This window comes from Bos grunniens, chromosome 14, assembly GCF_055505025.1.
Source record: "Bos grunniens cultivar Pamir isolate PY7600 chromosome 14, Bosgru_T2T1.0, whole genome shotgun sequence".
In the NCBI taxonomy this organism is placed as follows: Eukaryota; Metazoa; Chordata; class Mammalia; order Artiodactyla; family Bovidae; genus Bos; species Bos grunniens.
Window position 1 is genome coordinate 75,672,183 of NC_141178.1, and position 13,729 is coordinate 75,685,911.

General features: G+C 47.3%; 1 protein-coding gene across 8 annotated transcripts in view; it reads right to left on the bottom strand.

Moving 5' to 3' along the window:
- ST3GAL1 (ST3 beta-galactoside alpha-2,3-sialyltransferase 1) overlaps positions 1 to 13,729 on the bottom strand; it is a 92,782-nt gene that overhangs the window by 65,054 nt on the left and 13,999 nt on the right. For 6 of the 8 annotated variants that reach the window (XR_015140333.1, XR_015140330.1, XR_015140331.1 and 3 more), the window contains exon 2: positions 8,407 to 8,558. The exons of 1 other annotated variant lie outside the window; for it this stretch is intronic. The gene's annotated coding sequence lies outside the window, so the exon portion shown is untranslated. Of the gene's footprint in view, positions 1 to 7,032; positions 8,209 to 8,406; positions 8,559 to 13,729 lie in introns of those variants that run through there. One more of the 8 variants, XR_015140332.1, reaches the window with a different exon arrangement.

Genomic DNA, 13,729 nt, shown 5'->3' on the forward strand with positions numbered 1-13,729 from the left:
TGGATGTGAGAGTTGGACTATAAAGAGGGCTGAATGTCGAAGAATTGATGCTTTTGAACTGTGGTGTTGGAGAAGACTCTTGAGTCCCTTGGACTGCAAGGAGATCCAACCAGTCCATCCTAAAGGATATCAGTCCTGAATATTCATTGGAAGGACTGTTGTTGAAGCTGAAACTCCAATACTTTGGCCACCTGATGTGAAGAACAGACTCATTGGAAAAGACCCTAATGCTAGGAAAGACTGAAGGCAGGAGGAGAAGGGGATGGCAGAGGATGAGATGGTTGGATGGCATCACTGACTCGACAGACATGAGTTTGAGCAAGCTCCGGGAGATGGTGAAGGACAAGGAAGCCTGGCATGTTGCAGTCCATGGGGTCGCAAAGAGTCGGACACAACTGAGCGACTGAACAATAACAACAACGACAGATGTCCACGCTTTGGGTGGATGCCCTCCTGTGACACTAATGTTGTTAAGGCCTCTGGGCCTGACAGCAGCAGCTACCCCAGGGGTCTGTGCTGTAACCAGACACCTTCCCCTGCTACCCTCACAGCTCACCCACATCCCTCCAGCACAGCTATAATGTAATAACACTTATAACAGGGCTGTAACTTATCCAGCATTGCCTATGGGCCAGGCACCGCGCCCAGCTTTCTGCATCATCATCTCATTTAATTCTCACAACCCCTTGTAGGTGGGTACTGTGACCATCCCATTTCTTACAGATCAGGGATCTGATCTGTAAAAAGTCTGATCTGATCCCCCAAAGCTGGAGAGGGACAGACGTGGGTGCTGCCAGGCGGGTGCCACTCCAGGCCTTGAACCTGCCACAGCCTGCCTGTCGCCGTGGGGGTTCATCTCCCCTGGTGGGTGGGACTGGCCCCATCAATGGAGGGAACAAAGCTCATCAGGTTAAGGATGCACGGCTGGCAATTGGAGAGCCATCCTGAAGCTTTTTCTTTAGAATCCAGGGCCCCTGCTTCCTCCATTCCAGCTTGGCTGTCCACGGGGGCTGGATGTTTGAACATTCAGGGAGGAGGGCACTCCCTGCAGCTGTCAGGAGCCTGACCTTTTCTACTGCTACTACTGCTTGCTGCTAAGTCGCTTCAGTCGTGTCCGCCTCTGTGCAACACCAGAGATGGCAGCCCACCAGGCTCCGCTGTCCCTGGGATTCTCCAGGCAAAAACACTGGAGTGGGTTGCCATTTCCTTCTCCACCTTTTCTAGAAGGTGGTAATGATGTGAGGTGTGGCTGCTGACGACTGTGAAGAGCCTATGCTCTGAAGTCCAGGAGGTCTGTGGCTCCTTAGTCCGTTTTAGAAATGAGGCAATAGGTGCAGATGGGGGCTGGATCTGAGGGCTGGGGGTCAATCAAAGTCCCAGGAAAATAGGTCCAGGGTCACATGGAGGGAGAAAGCCCAGGCAGACCTTGCAGTCAGAAGCCGGACGATATTTCTGCTTTGCAAATAGGGTCACCTGTACCATTTTTCCAGATTCCACACATACGTGTTAATATACGATAGAGAGAACAAACGTATGGACACCAAGGGGAGGAAGTAGGTCGGGATGAACTGAAAGAGTTGGATTGACACATATACGCTGTGTGCACACATGTCCAGTTGCTTCAGTCGTGTCCAACTCTGCGACCCCATGGACTGTAGCCCGCTGGGCTCCTCTGTCCAGGGGATTCTCTAGACAAGAATACTGGAGTGGGTTGCCATTTCCTCCTCCAGGGGATCTTCCTGACCCAGGGATTGAACCTGGGTCTCCTGCATTGCAGATGGATTCTTTCTTTACCACTGAGCCACCAGGGAAGCCCCATATATATACTACTCTGCGTAAAACCGGCTTCCCAGGTGGCATCGGTGGTAAAGAACCCACCTGCCAATACAGGAGATGTAAGAGACGGGTTTATCTATGAATAAAATAGTGAACTGAGAACCTGTTGTACAGCACAGGGAACTCTATTCAGTGCTTTGTGGTGACCTAAGTGGGAAGGAAATCCAGAACAGAAGGGGATATATGTACATGTGTAGCTGATTCACTTGGCTGTACAGCAGAGACGAACACAACACTGTTAAGCAACTATACTCCAATACAAATTAATTTAAAAAGAAGCTGGATGTAAATTAGCGGCAGGAGAGCAGAGTTCATGTTTGAGTTTGTCATCATCACCTTCCCAGTACCAGGCACATAACGGGCTGGGTTAAAACCTGTTGGATGGATGTGTGAACCAACAAGCCGTTATGACCATCCAGGAGAGGGTACAGAGGCTGAGAGGGGGTTCAGGCCCTGAAACACTGTTGCCACTGCCATTTCTTATATGTTCCACGGTTGCACCTAATCAAAGCGTTTCAACGTGCTGGTGAGAATTCTCTGTATGACCTAGATAGGTGGGATGAGGTGGAAGGTATGAGGGAGGTTCCAGAGGGAGGGGACACGCGTATACCTACGGCTGGTTCATGTTGATGTGTGACAGAAACCAACACAGCATTGTAAAGCAATTATCTTCCAGTTAACGATAAATAAATTTTGTTAAAAAAAGAACTCTCTGTAAGGATCAAGTATGTAATATCCCATTCTATGGATGTCCTTTAGCCACTCGCCAATGTTGGACACTCGGGATGTTTCCATAATGCTGCTATAAAAGAGTTAGGCAGCGAGGATCAAGGAGAGGCAATGGAGCAAGCCCTGCCTCCGGAGCCCTGGAGGTAGACTAGGTACCTTGAAAGCCCAACTCCTCCACTTGTTAGCCGTGTGTCTGTGAGCAAGTGACTTAGCCACCCTGTGCCTCGGTTCCATCATCAGTAGAACAGGAAGAATGTGGGCAGCTGGCTTTCAGCATGGCTGTGGGGGTAAAGTTGTCAATATTCAGGGCTGTCAGGAGAGCCTGGCCAGCCCTCTGTAAGTGCCCACACTCACCCCACCAGCGCTTACACCCCTAAGTCCAGGCGATTCCACAGAACACCTTCCTGGAAGTGGGATCACACGGTCAGGCTGCAGAACTCTAAGGAGAGCACCTGTGAAAATCCTGGCAGCATTAAGGAAAAAAAGTCTTTAGCCCAAGGACAAAGGCTCAAGGGACCCAGAAGACGAGGCTGCCCTACTATACAGAAAGGTCCCTACATATGAACAAGTTCCATTTTAAGAGCACATTTGTAAAGTAATTGTAAAGTAATTAGCCTCCAATTAAAATAAATTAATTTAATTTAAAAAAATAAAAATACATTTCAAGATTAAACTAAAAAGAAAAAAAGAGCACATTTGTAAGTTGAAAGTCCAACCAAGTTAGCTTACTGCTACTGCTACTGCTAAGTCGCTTCAGTTGTGTCCGACTCTGTGCGACCCCATAGACGGCAGCCCACCAGGCTCCCCCGTCCCTGGGATTCTCCAGACAAGAACACTGGAGTGGGTTGCCATCTCCTTCTCCAATGCATGAAAGTGAAGTCGCTCAGTCGTGTCTGACTCTTCACGACCCCACGGACTGCAGCCTACCAGGCTCCTCCATCCATGGGATTTTCCAGGCAAGAGTACTGGAGTGGGGTGCCACTGCCTTCTCCCAAGTTAGCTTAGGCACCCAAATAACACAACCTGCTATCTAGTGCTGCACTGTAACAGGCTTATAAAACTTTTCACACAAATAAGACATAAAAAAATAATAAAAAAATTTTTTTTAATCTTACAATACAATACCTTGAAAACTACAGTAGAGCTACGTTGCCGCAGCTTCTACGCTTGCTTCTGGGCATCCTGAGCTTGAGATAAAAGGCCCTGCACTACTGTTCTCTACACGGTGCTGCACAGTAAGGCACACAGAAGACAACCGCTTGTAAAAGATGCGCCCAGGTGACAATGACAGTGTAGTCAGACACATGGACTAATTTTCATGATTTACTAACTGGCATTCGCACGTCTGCATCTTTGAAAGTTCCCAACTTGAAGGTTCGTATGTGGGGGCCTTACTGCATGGACCCCAGAATTCCTGCTGCAGGCCTTTCTGCCAAGTGTTCATCCCGCCTCCTGCAGGAAACAAACCCTCGTGCCCTTTCACCTCCCCCACTGGAGGCCTGGGCCAGGCCAAGGAAGCCTAGGGACCAGGGACCTTTAGAGGATCCCCATTAAGCTAGGGCTTGTCTTTTAAATTCCTAACCTTATATTCTTTTCTTAAAGAGAACACCTACATTCTATTAGCTTCCAGCCTCACAGAACTCATAACTGCATATCTACATATCACTAATTTGTTCATCTGTTTCTCCCATTAAATTATTTTTTTTAAGTTTTATTTTATATTGGAGTATAGCTGACTAGCGGGGCTTCCCAGGTGGCTCAGAGGTAAAGAATCCACCTGCCAATGTAGGAGACATGGATTCGATCCCTGGGTCAGGAAGATGCCCTGAAGAAGGAAATGTTAACCCACTCCAGTTATTCTTGCTTGGGAAATCGCATGGACAGAGGAGCCTGGCGGGCTACAATCCACGGTGTCGCAAAAGACTCAGATACGACTGAGCGACTAAACAACAACAACAGTGATTAACAATGCTGTGATAATTTCATGTGGACAGCAGAGGGGCTCAGCCTTACATGTACAGGTATCCATTCTGCCCCAAACTCCTCTCTCATCCAGGCTGCCACCTAACATTGAGCAGAGTTCCCTGTGCCCTACAGTGGGAACCCACTAAATTATTAACATGCTGAAGATATAGCCCTTGTCTTATTCTGTTTTCCCTCCAGTGCTCAGCCCAGTGCCAGGCACCCAGTTGTGCTCGTTGAATGAATGAATGAATGAGGGAGTGAGAAGGAAAAACATGCTGTGAACAGAAATTTGTTCATTTCACTTTTTCCACTTGGGTTCCCTCCTCAGACCCGCCCAGGACAAGCTAATCCTTTTCCACCTGATAGCATCTCAGATACTCAGAAAGGGCTCCTGCCTTCCTGGGACACAGCCTTGGCTTCTGTAACGAGCGCTCCTTTCTTAAAGGTTATCAGCAACAGAAATTCCACCAGCCTTTCCCTGCTGTCCGTTTCCATGCCCCTAACGACTGCCAGGCCATGCTCTTATCTAGCAGAGTGCCTTGGCCTACAGTTTGCCTGTGGGCCGGCTGATGAAATTTATTTTGGGAGAGGAAATGCTTGAGGTCTGAGGGAGAGAATGTACACTCTTCAGGCCTGAAAGGACTCATGGCAGGAAATGGGCCTGGCTCTGGGGGTGGCGGGGGGCCACAGACCCCAGGGGAGAGCAACTGAGTCCCCTCACCTGTCCTTAGATCAGCAGCCCCTGCTTGCTGCCCCCCTTCACTGTTTTATCTGCAGTGGGATTCAGTTCCTTAAACATCTTAGAGTCACCTTCGTGGGCCACCATGTCTACCCTGTGATCCTCCCGGGGCCCCCTCTGCCTGCCCCCAGCCCTGCCACTCACAGATCCAGTTCTTACTGCTCAAGGCCAATCTCCTGCCTTCCCCGCCGTTCGCCAGCACGTGAACTCTCTGGGTCTCTGTCTGACTAGAACAGGGCCTGGTGTATCAAGAGATCTGAGAGCTCTCTGACTCAGTTCTGATTTGGTTGAAGCACAAATAAAAGTAGCACGGATCTACTGCACATTCTGCAAATATTCTGCTGAGAGCTGGGAACACAAATGTATTTACGTTAAGGCCTCTGTGCTTAAGTAGCTCCCTCCCAGAAAACCCCAGTGCGAGAGGAAATGCCTGCTCCCCAGAGAGGCCCAGTTCTGTAATCACACCTTCAACCAGATCAAGGTCTCTGCAGGCCTAGGACAGCAGCCACACGCCACCCGCCAGGAAGCACACAGGCACACCGCAATCACACACGGACGCACATCTCCACCACGTGCATCGCCACACGTCCTGTTACATGTGACACGGCTCTATCAGTGATATAGTCATAAGCACAGCTCCTGGGGTGTGACGCAAAGGAGAGAGTGTCCACCAGCATCGTTTGGCTCTCTTGCTGCTGCGAGGGCCTGAGATGCCCTGATCCACGGGGACATATGCTCCCCCCACCTTCTCTGTTTCTTCCCTCTGAGACTGTTTCATCTCCCAGGGCCATCTGATCAAATGTCAGCCTGCAGACAGGCACTCTCTGCAAGCATGCCACATTCGCTGGCTGCATCACTTTGCACAAGTTAAGGAATTTTTCAGAATCTTGCTTCCTCCTCTGAACTTGGGCCACTGGGATTTTGTGAGCAGTAATGGCCAGGAAGGGGTCTGGACAGGATGTGATCCATAGTTTAGTAAATGTGGTGAATGATGGTGCTGACAGCAGGGGCGGGGTGACTCCAGCATTTAGATGTGCATCAAGAACATTCCAGCACCATCAGTGTGCACGTAAGGTGGTTTTAACACAGAGATAGGTTGAGTTAGAAATGGGCTTCTCAGGTGGTGCCGCAGTAAAGAATCCATCTGCCAAAGCAGGACACACAGGTTCAGTCCCTGGGTTGGGAAGATCCCCTGCAGGAGGGCAAGGCAACCCACTCCAGTATTCTTTCCTGGAAAATCCCATGGACAGAGGAGTGTGGCAGGCTGCAGTCCATAGGGTCACAGAGTCGGACGTGACCAAGCGACTGAGCACACACCCACATGTGTGAGTTAGAAATAGTCTAGATGGTGTGTATATGTACATATAGAAACACGTATATATGATGTGGGTGGATGTATATGTGAAGATGTATGCATAAAAACATGGGTGTGTGTATAGCCATGCACACACCCCCCACCCATTTCACATTGCCCGCTCCGTCTGCCCAGAGGGCCTGGGAGCAATGCTACCCTAGTAATAAAGGACACGCCTTGTCACCAGATGGCACTTCTAAATAACATCCTGCACTGAAGAGCACAAGGATTCCTTGAAAAATGCTAACTCTGAGGCTGGGCAGAGGAAGCATAAAATGAGGCTAGAATATTGTGTCTCACCAACAAGTAAGAGAGTGACCAAAAAACCAACAGGGAGATGTTAAAAAGATGCCGCAGCCATCCCTCACTGGATACATTTGGGACAACTTTAAAATATCAAAAGAACTAATGATAACAAAGGATTAAAATTTATTAAGTACAGTTAAAATCTGCCAGTTCACAACCCGCATAAAGAAGGAAAGGAAGGAGGAATGTTCTTTTCTATGGTGGAAAACCAACTAACAAATGAAAAATAAACAATGAGATGAGAAAAATCGCTATTTGGTAACCATGCTGATAATAAACTGATGCAGGGAAGAACCATCAATAGATGCTAAAGCTCGTGTGGCAGATTAAGGAGTAAAAGGATGTTTACAGAGTCTTAGAGACGCTCCCAATAAGATACTTGATAATTACAAAAAATGGAATGGTAATTTCACATGCAGACACCTCGCAGAGGCCACCTCAACCAGATGACAAAGCAACATCACCAGCTCTGAGACAGACCGACACCCTCCTCCTAACAGGAGACGCTGAGGACCCAGCATCAGTTCTGTGGGATTCCTGGCAAGAGCCCACAGCCTCAATCGAATCACAAGGACACATCAGACAAACACAAACTGAGGGATATTCTGGAAAATAATTGGCTTGACTGTGTCAAAAAAGGTCAGTGTTGTGAACTACAGATCAATGTTAGCAGCAAATCAATGCTCAGCTTCTGACTCAGCTGCACTGTGTTTATAATAACGCTGGGATATATAAAATGCTAACATTGAGAAATCTGGGTAAAGGGTACCCATGACTATTCTTGCAAGCTTACCTGTAAATTTTCAATTATATAAAAATGAACTAACTGAAAAAAACTCGTTTTTAATTGAAAAGAATGCTCTGGGTTTAACTTTATTTAATTTTCATTTATTAAAATTTAAATAGCCACAGATGGAGTGGATATCTGTGGACAGCTCAGCTCTAGACCAGGGACCGACACATTTTGTTTTTGTCTTAAGGACCGGTCTGTACATATTTCAACCTTTGGGGCCACACTTTCTCTGTCGCAATGGTTGCTGTGGTGTGACATACCACAGATAGCCCTGATGGATGAGCTTGGCTGAGTGCCAGTAAAACTTTATTTCTAAAACATGGCCAGGAGGGACTTGTCCTGTGGGTCACAGGGTTTGCTGGCTGAGCGCTCACCCCAGGACACGCCAGACTGTCATTGCACCAGACTGTGATTGTAGCGCTTCTTTGGGATGACAGGCACTTGTCATAGAAGGATCTCCCAGTTTTCATGAGAGCACAAAGACCTCTAAAAAACAGAGAGGTTGCTTGATATTCTAAGAGGCGCACGTTTCTCCTGGAGGGAGAAAGCCCTCTTTATGGAATACCCAAGTTGCAAAGAGATCAAGAAACAGGGGCAATCTCTCCCACCTCCATCTTCTCCTCACAACCTGATGTAATCCACAGAAGAAACAGGAAAGAGCTTCTCACTGGTGTTAGTCATTACCTCAGTGGGCTGAGGGAGTGTCCATCTCCGCTCTTCAGACGACTGTCCCGGACACAAAGCTCAGAGTGTCTGCTCACCACAGCCCCTGGAGATGCTGATCACTTCTACTGGCATTTCCACATCAGAAAGGTTGAATTTGAAAACAGTACCAGCTGGAAGTGAAGACGATAGAAGCTTGTCAGCTTTGACGTTTCACTCACTGCCTTTTGAAGATGACTCAACATAATTAAAAGGCATTTACCCACTTCCGCATTCACCCAGCCAATGATTTATACATCAAATATTTTGTAAATAAACCCCTATTCTGTTCCATGCTCAGAGTCAAGTGCCAGAGACAGAAAGGTGACTAAAGTATTGTTCATACCCCTCCAGGAGCTCAGCCTGGTTGAGGAAACAAATAAACAAACTGGGGAAGTATGATACGAGGGTGTGCATGATATCTGGGGAAGAAATAGCCAACTCAGTCTGAAAGACAAATCTGAAGAGGAGATGGTATTTTTAGCTGCTCCTTGATCAGGGTACAAGCAAGATGCTGTTTGGCAAAAGAAAAGCCTCAGGGGAAAATGTCTTTCAGGACAAAGATAAAGAAATAGGTAAGATGTGAAGGTGAAAATTGTGAGACCAAAGTTAGGATAAACCAGGCTGAGGCTGGACAGGAAAGGCCTTTCGAAGACCTCGTCTGAGAACGGGAACAGAGACCCTCAGGTGAGTTCTTTCTGTGTGCCAAGCACTGCAGTGTGCAGACCATGGATTTTCTTAGCTGACACTCTCTTGAAATCCAAGGTGCCCAGATTGATTATTCCCACAACACGGATGGGCAGCTGAAGCTTGGAGAGCTGACATGAGTGGAGCTGCCCTGCATGACAAAAGCAGTAAGTGGCAGAGAGGAGGCTGTGACAGGACACACCCATCCTGTCTGCTTCCAAAGCCTTCATCTCAGCCACTGCGAGAGAGGATTTCAGTGAAGGTCCCCTATTACTCACATCACCTTGCAGCCTACCCTCTGTGGTGGGGCTTTGCCACCTCTCCCACCACAAAGTGAAAGCCGTTTCTCCACCCTTGGAGTCCGAACTTGGCCATGTGGCTTGCTTTTGAACAATAAGCTGATGATAACAAACTTGACACAAAGAAAGGCTTAAGAATGAGTAGACAGAGGACTTCCTCTGGCTTGCTGCTGGGAATCATTCTGCAGTCACAGGAGCACACCTGAGCTAGCCCCTCCAGGATGAAAACCAACCAACATGGGGAGAAGCTTCAGCCCCCCGAGCTGAGCCCCCAGGCTTGCAAGGGAGGCTACTACAGGCAGTTGAGCACCAGCCAAGTGGACTAGTCCAAAAGAAACACCTAGTCTACTTACCCACCGCATAAGGAAAAATAATAAATGTTTATTGTTGAAGGTGCTAAGGTTCGAGACTGTTTGTTACGCAGAGAGAGCTAGTTGATACAACCACCAAGTTATCCTCACTCTGCTGGCAGTGAGACCACACGCTTTTTGTGTCAGAAAGAAAAGTCAGCCTGTGCCGTCCATATCAGCCTGATTGTCAAGAGACGATGAGGGCCAGGGATAAGGCTGGGCTGTGGGCAAGACCAGGAGGAGAAGATTCAAGAACTATTTTACACATAAAATCAACAGGATTGAGTGATCAACTGACTCCAGATTTGTCTACAGGCATCTGGTGTTGATGATAAACAGACTCTATCTGGAGGTCCTGATGTAGGCGGGATGTTTATACAGAAGAAACACAGTGGCCAGAGCAGCTAGGGGAAGTTCCGGGAATGAAACTTTTTTCAGCCCCAGTTATCTGGAAAAATGAAGGGGGAGGAGGCTCACTGCCCCCAGACTCCAAATGGTGTCTACCACCTCCTCCAATGCCAGAGGGGTCCTTGTACACTGCAGCTCACACCTTCCTCCCTCCCATTACTGACTCACACCATCCTCACCCACACTCTACTCACCCTTCAGGTCTCAGTGTCAGTGTACTTCCCAGGGACATCTCTATGGACAGACAAAGCCAGGCACTGCCATGACACATTCCCAGAATTCCCTGCGCTCCTGCAGAGCATCGTTCACAGCCCCGTAATTCCAGGAGGCGAGAGTGAGGCAACTGTCCTAGACGCCACTCTACAAGCCACCACCCAGCTTCCCCCCGGGGGAAAGTCAATTACTATCTCCTGAGTCAGAGAATGAGCAAAGCACTTCATGCACCACACTTCCAAGATGTTTGCTTTGACACCATGCTCTCCTTACCCTGAAATGGGTTAGGGAACCTTACAGGGACTCCATGGTTTCCTGTGCTGATCTCCCCTGGTTCACTCTTCCGTTTAACAAGAATTTACCAAGCGCAAGCCATCACTTCAGTTCTATCGGCCATTGTTCTCATGAGACTGAAGGCCTTAGGGGTGGTGGAAAGGACAGTATTTTACTGACTTTACCTAAAACTAGATTTCCCCACCCCCACTGGACACTGTATGGGTAAAGGGGGCACTCGGGGATGGGGGCACTCAGTAATGACTATAGAATGAATGAGTAAGTGAGCATCACTACCCACAACAGCGAAGAGATGGAAGCAACCTAAGTGTCCATCAACAGATGAATGGACAAAGAAGATGTTTATATATATATATATATATATAACAGAATACTACTCAGCCCTAAAGATGTGAGATATATACATACATACATATACATACATATAAAACAGAATACTACTCAGCCCTAAAGAAAAGAATGAAATAAAGCCATATCAACATAGATGGACCTAGAGATTCTCATGCCAAGTGAAAGTAAGCCAGACAGAGATAAATATCACGTGGTATTAGTTATATGTGGAATCTTAAAAAAAATGAACTTATTTACAAAACAGAAATAGACTCACAAACATAGAAAACAAACTTATGTTTACCAAAGGGGAAAGGGGGGCAGATAAATTAGGAGTTTGAAATTAAAATATACACACTTCTGCATGTAAAATAGATAACCAACAAGGAGCTACTGTATAGCACAGGGAATGATACGTAATATCTTGGCAACTGCATTGGATTTCCAACCCCAACTAGCAAGCTTGCAACCATGGGGCCTTTAGAAACGGGATCTGTGCCCCACAAGCATCACCCACCTTCCAGAGCCTGGGGTTCTCAGCTGCTCTAACAGGACCCAAGGCACTGATCACACAGAAGAGAGGACCCCACTGCCTTACCTGCTGGGCCCAGGAGAAGCAGCCTCATCAGCTACTTTGACTCTCCCTGATTTCTGATTTTAACTGATCCTTTAAAATCTCTTCTTGTTTTGAATAATTGTATTTATGTATATTTTTGGCTTTGCTGAGTCTTCGTTGGTGCGCAGGTTTTTCTCTAGTCATGGTGAGCGGGGGCTACTCTCGAGTTGCAGTGCACAAGCTTCTCGGGGCAGTGGCTTCTCCCGTTGCAGAGCATGGGTTCTAGGGCTCACAGGCTTTAATTGTTGTGGCTCACGGGCTTAGTTGCTCTGTGGTATGTGGGATCTTCCCAGATCAGGGATTGAACCCGTGTCTCCTGCACTGGCAGGCGGATTCTTTACCACTGAGCTGCCAGGGAAGCCCTAAAAATCTCTTCTAACATCCCACATCACAACTTTCTTCCCTATGCCCTCCTGCCCTGCATCTTCTTCTATTCCTCCTACTTTCCCAAGGCTTCCACAATTGTTTCTAACTCAGTTCTTAAAAATGGTGAAATGTGTTCCTACACAGGGACTACATAGGAAAACGGATCAGATGTAATCCTCATTTTTGGAAAGGGAGCAGAAAAGCTCATGTGACTCTCCAAGGTACAAATGAAGAAACTGAGGCCTGGAGAGGTGGGCCCATGGATCACACAGCTGAAAACAGGGCTGTGGGAACATGGACCAGAGGCTTCTGGTTCCAGGCTCAGGGCTTGCCCCCTCATTTCTCTCCATCCAACTGGCAGCAACCAGCTACCAACTGGGTCCTTAATGGTAAACTGCTGGGCTTAAACCAGGAGACCTGAGGCAAGAAACATGCCCACAAATTCCAGCCGGTGCACAGATTAGGACAAATTCCAGTCAAACGAATCAGCGAGTTCTCACTTCTCCTAATCTGGATTCATAAATCATTCCTTCTTTGCCCCTGTTAGTGCATCTACCACCTGAAATTCCTCTCTTCTGTGCAACAGAATGCAATAAATCTTATAAGAGAGCGTGTTCTCCAATTCTGTTTCTTCTTAGGATAGAGCAGGGAACAGGATATGAAACTCTCCATCACACCTGGAGTATAGCAGTTTGCTTAATAAAGCATAGCCTTTCTCCTCCAAGTCAAAAAAAAAAAAAGATCATCTGAATAATTATTAACACTGGGCCTAGGTGAAAAAAATACTGCTGTGCTTTTAAATTACAGGAATCTTTTCTCAGAGGCCCACGGTCATATCATGTTCCAAAACAGTGTGGCTGGCTAGCAAGGTATGCCAAGCAGAGGAGGCCAGCCACACAAAGTCTAGCTGTGTGAGTTTAGAAAAACAGCCTTTCTCTGAGTCATAGTTTACTTACTAGTAAAATGGAAACTCTACCTCCTTCAATGCCTTACAGGGCTGTGCTGCAAAGCAAGAGAATAAGAAACAACATGAAGTTGCTTTAATAAAAATTATAAGGTAAAACTAGCAGTAGTGATAGTAGCAGGTACCATTTTTAAATGTTTGTGAAGATTTTGCCAAACTAGGCCCTTTGTACTCAAAAGTTCAGTGGCTCCTCATAATGGTCCTGTGATGTGTGCAGTATTATTATCTGCAATCGCTGTGTAGATGAGTAAGCGGAGGCTTGCAGAGATGAAGTAACTTGCTCATGGTCATAGTAAAGAGTGGAGCCTGAATGATGAACTAATTCCTAGGTGGACTCCATTTAAGATCAGGACTAACACGGCTCCCTTCAATCAGCGCTTACTGAGCTTCTTCTGTGCTGTGCAAGCACTCTGCTCTGCCCTGATGGGGACGGCAGTACACTTGCAGGCTCTTCCAACTGTGGGGAAGGGGACTCGGGCAGACAGTAAGAACCACCTCACTCTGTACCCAGTGAGAGAGGGCACGGGTTAAGTGGGTGGTTTCTTAATCTCAATTCCTGACCAGCAGCATTCAGTGATCATGGAGGATGAGAAAAAGAACTGAAACTGGCTAGATCAGCTTGCTATAAGAACAGATGACACAGAAGAGCAAGGGTAAACGGTGAGATGCCCTAGAAAAGCCTGTGTAAGTGCTAGAATGTCGGGCAGGACTGAAAGTGGGGTGTGAAGGCAGAAATTCTGAGCGTGCAAACCACAGATGACAGGGCTAATAACGAGAG